Genomic DNA, 7763 nt, shown 5'->3' with positions numbered 1-7763 from the left:
CACAACTTACTGTCATAGCAGTGGACAGACACAAGATACTGTCTGATACTGATGGACAGACACAAGTTACTGTGATACCTGTGGACAGACACATGTTACTGTGCGGTACCAATGGAAAGGCACATATTACTGTGTGATACCAGCGGACAGAGACAAGTTACTGCATGGTACGGATAGACAACACAAGTTACTTTGAGGTACCGATGGACAGACACAAGCTACTGTGTGGTACCGATGGACAGACACAAGTTACTGTGATACCAGTTGACAGGCACAAGACACTGTGATACCAATGGATATGCATAAATTACTGCGAGGTACCTGTGGACAGACACATGTTCTGTGTGATACCAGTGGACAGTCACAAGCTACTGAGTGATACCGATGGACAGACACAAGTTACTGTGTGATTCCGGTGCACAGAGACAAGTTACTGTGTGGTACCGATACACAGACACAAGTTACCGTGTGGTACTGATGGACAGACACAACTTACTGTGTGTTACCAGTGGACAGTCACAAGTTACTGTGTGGTACAGATGGACAGACACAAGCCACTGTGTGATACCAGAGGACAGGGACATATTACTGTGTTTTACCGCTGGACAGACACAGGTCACTATGATACCAGTGGACAGGCACATGTTATTGTGATACCAATGGATATGCATAAATTTCTGGGAGGTACTTGTGGACAGACACATGTTCTGTGTGATACCAGTGGACAGTCACAAGTTACTGAGTGATACCGATGGACAGACACAAGTTACTGTGTGATTCCGGTGCACAGAGACAAGTTACTGTGTGGTACCGATACACAGACATAAGTTACTGTGACACCTGTGGACAGTCACATGTTACTGTACGGTTCCTGTGGACAGACACATGTTCTGTGTGATACCAGTGGACAGTCACAAGTTACTGTGTGTTACCGATAGACAGACACAAGTTTCTGTGTGGTACCGATGGCAGACACAAGTTACAGAGTGGTACCGTTGGACAGATACAAGTTACTGTGTGCTACCAATGGACAGACACAAGTTACCGTGATAGCAGTTGACAGACACAAGATATTGTGATACCAATGGATATGCATAAATTACTGGTAGGTACCAGTGGACAGACACATGTTCTGTGTGATACCTGTGGACAGACTCAAGTTACTGTGTGATACCATTTGACAGATACAACTTACTGTGTGATACCAGTGGACAGACACAAGTTACTGAGTTATACCGATGGACAGTCACAAGTTGCTGTGTGATACCAGTGGACAGTCACAAGTTACTGAGTGATACCGATGGACAGACACAAGTTACTGTGTGATACCAGTGGACAGTCACAAGTTACTGTGTGATACCAGTGGACAGTCACAAATTACTGAGTGGTACCGATGGACAGACACAAGTTACTGTGTGATACCAGTGGACAGACATACGTTACTGAGTGATACCGATGGACAGACACAAGTTACTGTGATACCAGTGGGCTGTCACAAGTTACTGTGATACCAACGGACAGAGATAAGTTCTGTGCAATATCAGTGGACAGACAGAAGTTACTGTTATACCAGTGGACAGGCACATGTTACTGCGATACCAATGGATAGTCATAAATAACTGTGAGATACCAGTGGACAGAGACAAGTTCTGTGTGATACCAGTGGACAGACACAACTTACTGTCATAGCAGTGGACAGACACAAGATACTGTCTGATACTGATGGACAGACACAAGTTACTGTGATACCTGTGGACAGACACATGTTACTGTGATACCTGTGGACAGACACATGTTACTGTGCGGTACCAATGGAAAGGCATATATTACTGTGTGATACCAGCGGACAGAGACAAGTTACTGCGTGGTACGGATAGACACACAAGTTACTTTGAGGTACCGATGGACAGACACAAGCTACTGTGTGGTACCGATGGACAGACACAAGTTACTGTGTGATACCAGTGGACAGACATACGTTACTGAGTGATACCGATGGACAGACACAAGTTACTGTGATACCAGTGGACTGTCACAAGTTACTGTGATACCAACGGACAGAGATAAGTTCTGTGCAATATCAGTGGACAGACAGAAGTTACTGTTATACCAGTGGACAGGCACATGTTACTGCGATACCAATGGATAGTCATAAATAACTGTGAGATACCAGTGGACAGAGACAAGTTCTGTGTGATACCAGTGGACAGACACAACTTACTGTCATAGCAGTGGACAGACACAAGATACTGTCTGATACTGATGGACAGACACAAGTTACTGTGATACCTGTGGACAGACACATGTTACTGTGATACCTGTGGACAGACACATGTTACTGTGCGGTACCAATGGAAAGGCATATATTACTGTGTGATACCAGCGGACAGAGACAAGTTACTGCGTGGTACGGATAGACACACAAGTTACTTTGAGGTACCGATGGACAGACACAAGCTACTGTGTGGTACCGATGGACAGACACAAGTTACTTTGATACCAGTTGACAGGCACAAGATACTGTGATACCAATAGATATGCATAAATTACTGGGAGGTACCTGTGGACAGACACATGTTCTGTGTGATACCAGTGGACAGTCACAAGCTACTGAGTGATACCGATGGACAGACACAAGTTACTGTGTGATTCCGGTGCACAGAGACAAGTTACTGTGTGGTACCGATACACAGACACAAGTTACCGTGTGGTACTGATGGACAGACACAACTTACTGTGTGTTACCAGTGGACAGTCACAAGTTACTGTGTGGTACCGATAGACAGACTCAAGCCACTGTGTGATACCAGAGGACAGGGACATATTACTGTGTTTTACCGCTGGACAGACACAAGACACTATGATACCAGTGGACAGGCACATGTTATTGTGATACCAATGGTATGCATAAATTACTGGGAGGTACCTGTGGACAGACACATGTTCTGTGTGATACCAGTGGACAGTCACATGTTACTGAGTGATACCGATGGACAGACACAAGTTACTGTGTGATACCGGTGCACGGAGACAAGTTACTGTGTGGTACTGATACACAGACACAAGTTACTGTGTGGTACTGATGGACAGACACAACTTACTGTGTGATACCAGTGGACAGACAAAAGTTACTGTTATACCAGTGGACAGGCACAAGTTACTGTGATTCCAATGGATAGTCATAAATTACTGTGAGGTACCAGTGGACAGAGACATGTTCTGTGTGATACCAGTGGACAGACACAAGTTACTGTGTGATACTAATGGACAGACACAAGTTACTGTGATACCTGTGGACAGTCACATGTTACTGTACGGTACCAATGGACAGGCACATGTTACTGGGTGATACCTGTGGAGAGAGACAAGTTACTGTGTGGTACCGATAGACAGACACAAGTTACTGAGTGCTACCAATGGACAGACACAAGCTACTGTGTGATACCAGTGGATAGACACAAGCTGCTGTGATACCAATGGATAGACATAAATTACTGTGTAATACCAGTGGACAGACACTAGTTACTGAGTGATACCAAAGGACAGGAACAAGTTATTGTTTAAATTCCTGTGGACAGCCACAAGTTACCGTGATAGCAGTTGACAGACACAAGATAATGTGACACCAATGGATATGCATAAATTACTGGTAGGTACCAGTGGACAGACACATGTTCTGTGTGATACCAGTGGACAGACTCAAGTTACTGTGTGGTACCGATGGACAGACAGAAGTTACTGTGTGATACCAGTTGACAGATACAACTTACTGTGTGATACCAGTGGACAGTCACAAGTTACTGAGTGATACCGATGGACAGACACAAGTTACTGTGTGATATCAGTGGACAGACATACGTTACTGAGTGATACCGATGGACAGACACAAGTTACTGTGTGATACCAGTGGACTGTCACAAGTTACTGTGATACCAACGGACAGAGATAAGTTCTGTGCAATATCAGTGGACAGACAGAAGTTTCTGTTATACCAGTGGACAGGCACATGTTACTGTGATACCAATGGATAGTCATAAATTACTGTGAGGTACCAGTTGTCAGAGACAAGTTCTGTGTGATACCAGTGGACAGACACAACTTACTGTCATAGCAGTGGACAGACACAAGATACTGTCTGATACTGATGGACAGACACAAGTTACTGTGATACCTGTGGACAGACACATGTTACTGTGCGGTACCAATGGAAAGGCACATATTACTGTGTGATACCAGCGGACAGAGACAAGTTACTGCATGGTACGGATAGACAACACAAGTTACTTTGAGGTACCGATGGACAGACACAAGCTACTGTGTGGTACCGATGGACAGACACAAGTTACTGTGATACCAGTTGACAGGCACAAGACACTGTGATACCAATGGATATGCATAAATTACTGCGAGGTACCTGTGGACAGACACATGTTCTGTGTGATACCAGTGGACAGTCACAAGCTACTGAGTGATACCGATGGACAGACACAAGTTACTGTGTGATTCCGGTGCACAGAGACAAGTTACTGTGTGGTACCGATACACAGACACAAGTTACCGTGTGGTACTGATGGACAGACACAACTTACTGTGTGTTACCAGTGGACAGTCACAAGTTACTGTGTGGTACAGATGGACAGACACAAGCCACTGTGTGATACCAGAGGACAGGGACATATTACTGTGTTTTACCGCTGGACAGACACAGGTCACTATGATACCAGTGGACAGGCACATGTTATTGTGATACCAATGGATATGCATAAATTTCTGGGAGGTACTTGTGGACAGACACATGTTCTGTGTGATACCAGTGGACAGTCACAAGTTACTGAGTGATACCGATGGACAGACACAAGTTACTGTGTGATTCCGGTGCACAGAGACAAGTTACTGTGTGGTACCGATACACAGACATAAGTTACTGTGACACCTGTGGACAGTCACATGTTACTGTATGGTTCCTGTGGACAGACACATGTTCTGTGTGATACCAGTGGACAGTCACAAGTTACTGTGTGTTACCGATAGACAGACACAAGTTTCTGTGTGGTACCGATGGCAGACACAAGTTACAGAGTGGTACCGTTGGACAGATACAAGTTACTGTGTGCTACCAATGGACAGACACAAGTTACCGTGATAGCAGTTGACAGACACAAGATATTGTGATACCAATGGATATGCATAAATTACTGGTAGGTACCAGTGGACAGACACATGTTCTGTGTGATACCTGTGGACAGACTCAAGTTACTGTGTGATACCATTTGACAGATACAACTTACTGTGTGATACCAGTGGACAGACACAAGTTACTGAGTTATACCGATGGACAGTCACAAGTTGCTGTGTGATACCAGTGGACAGTCACAAGTTACTGAGTGATACCGATGGACAGACACAAGTTACTGTGTGATACCAGTGGACAGTCACAAGTTACTGTGTGATACCAGTGGACAGTCACAAATTACTGAGTGGTACCGATGGACAGACACAAGTTACTGTGTGATACCAGTGGACAGACATACGTTACTGAGTGATACCGATGGACAGACACAAGTTACTGTGATACCAGTGGGCTGTCACAAGTTACTGTGATACCAATGGACAGAGATAAGTTCTGTGCAATATCAGTGGACAGACAGAAGTTACTGTTATACCAGTGGACAGGCACATGTTACTGCGATACCAATGGATAGTCATAAATAACTGTGAGATACCAGTGGACAGAGACAAGTTCTGTGTGATACCAGTGGACAGACACAACTTACTGTCATAGCAGTGGACAGACACAAGATACTGTCTGATACTGATGGACAGACACAAGTTACTGTGATACCTGTGGACAGACACATGTTACTGTGATACCTGTGGACAGACACATGTTACTGTGCGGTACCAATGGAAAGGCATATATTACTGTGTGATACCAGCGGACAGAGACAAGTTACTGCGTGGTACGGATAGACACACAAGTTACTTTGAGGTACCGATGGACAGACACAAGCTACTGTGTGGTACCGATGGACAGACACAAGTTACTTTGATACCGGTTGACAGGCACAAGATACTGTGATACCAATGGATATGCATAAATTACTGGGAGGTACCTGTGGACAGACAAATGTTCTGTGTGATACCAGTGGACAGTCACAAGCTACTGAGTGATACCGATGGACAGACACAAGTTACTGTGTGATTCCGGTGCACAGAGACAAGTTACTGTGTGGTACCGATACACAGACACAAGTTACCGTGTGGTACTGATGGACAGACACAACTTACTGTGTGTTACCAGTGGACAGTCACAAGTTACTGTGTGGTACCGATAGACAGACTCAAGCCACTGTGTGATACCAGAGGACAGGGACATATTACTGTGTTTTACCGCTGGACAGACACAAGACACTATGATACCAGTGGACAGGCACATGTTATTGTGATACCAATGGTATGCATAAATTACTGGGAGGTACCTGTGGACAGACACATGTTCTGTGTGATACCAGTGGACAGTCACATGTTACTGATTGATACCGATGGACAGACACAAGTTACTGTGTGATACCGGTGCACGGAGACAAGTTACTGTGTGGTACCGATACACAGACACAAGTTACTGTGTGGTACTGATGGACAGACACAACTTACTGTGTGTTACCAGTGGACAGTCACATGTTACTGAGTGATATCGATGGACAGACACAAGTTACTGTGTGATACCAGTGGACAGACAAAAGTTACTGTTATACCAGTGGACAGGCACAAGTTACTGTGATTCCAATGGATAGTCATAAATTACTGTGAGGTACCAGTGGACAGAGACATGTTCTGTGTGATACCAGTGGACAGACACAAGTTACTGTGTGATACTAATGGACAGACACAAGTTACTGTGATACCTGTGGACAGTCACATGTTACTGTACGGTACCAATGGACAGGCACATGTTACTGGGTGATACCTGTGGAGAGAGACAAGTTACTGTGTGGTACCGATAGACAGACACAAGTTACTGAGTGCTACCAATGGACAGACACAAGCTACTGTGTGATACCAGTGGATAGACACAAGCTGCTGTGATACCAATGGATAGACATAAATTACTGTGTAATACCAGTGGACAGACACTAGTTACTGAGTGATACCAAAGGACAGGAACAAGTTATTGTTTAAATTCCTGTGGACAGCCACAAGTTACCGTGATAGCAGTTGACAGACACAAGATAATGTGACACCAATGGATATGCATAAATTACTGGTAGGTACCAGTGGACAGACACATGTTCTGTGTGATACCAGTGGACAGACTCAAGTTACTGTGTGGTACCGATGGACAGACAGAAGTTACTGTGTGATACCAGTTGACAGATACAACTTACTGTGTGATACCAGTGGACAGTCACAAGTTACTGAGTGATACCGATGGACAGACACAAGTTACTGTGTGATATCAGTGGACAGACATACGTTACTGAGTGATACCGATGGACAGACACAAGTTACTGTGTGATACCAGTGGACTGTCACAAGTTACTGTGATACCAACGGACAGAGATAAGTTCTGTGCAATATCAGTGGACAGACAGAAGTTTCTGTTATACCAGTGGACAGGCACATGTTACTGTGATACCAATGGATAGTCATAAATTACTGTGAGGTACCAGTTGTCAGAGACAAGTTCTGTGTGATACCAGTGGACAGACACAACTTACTGTCATAGCAGTGGACAGACACAAGATACTGTCTGATACTGATGG

The sequence above is a fragment of the Hypanus sabinus genome, unplaced genomic scaffold, assembly GCF_030144855.1.
Source record: "Hypanus sabinus isolate sHypSab1 unplaced genomic scaffold, sHypSab1.hap1 H_2, whole genome shotgun sequence".
Classification (NCBI taxonomy): domain Eukaryota; kingdom Metazoa; phylum Chordata; class Chondrichthyes; order Myliobatiformes; family Dasyatidae; genus Hypanus; species Hypanus sabinus.
Note: the sequence above shows the minus strand (reverse complement) of the source record.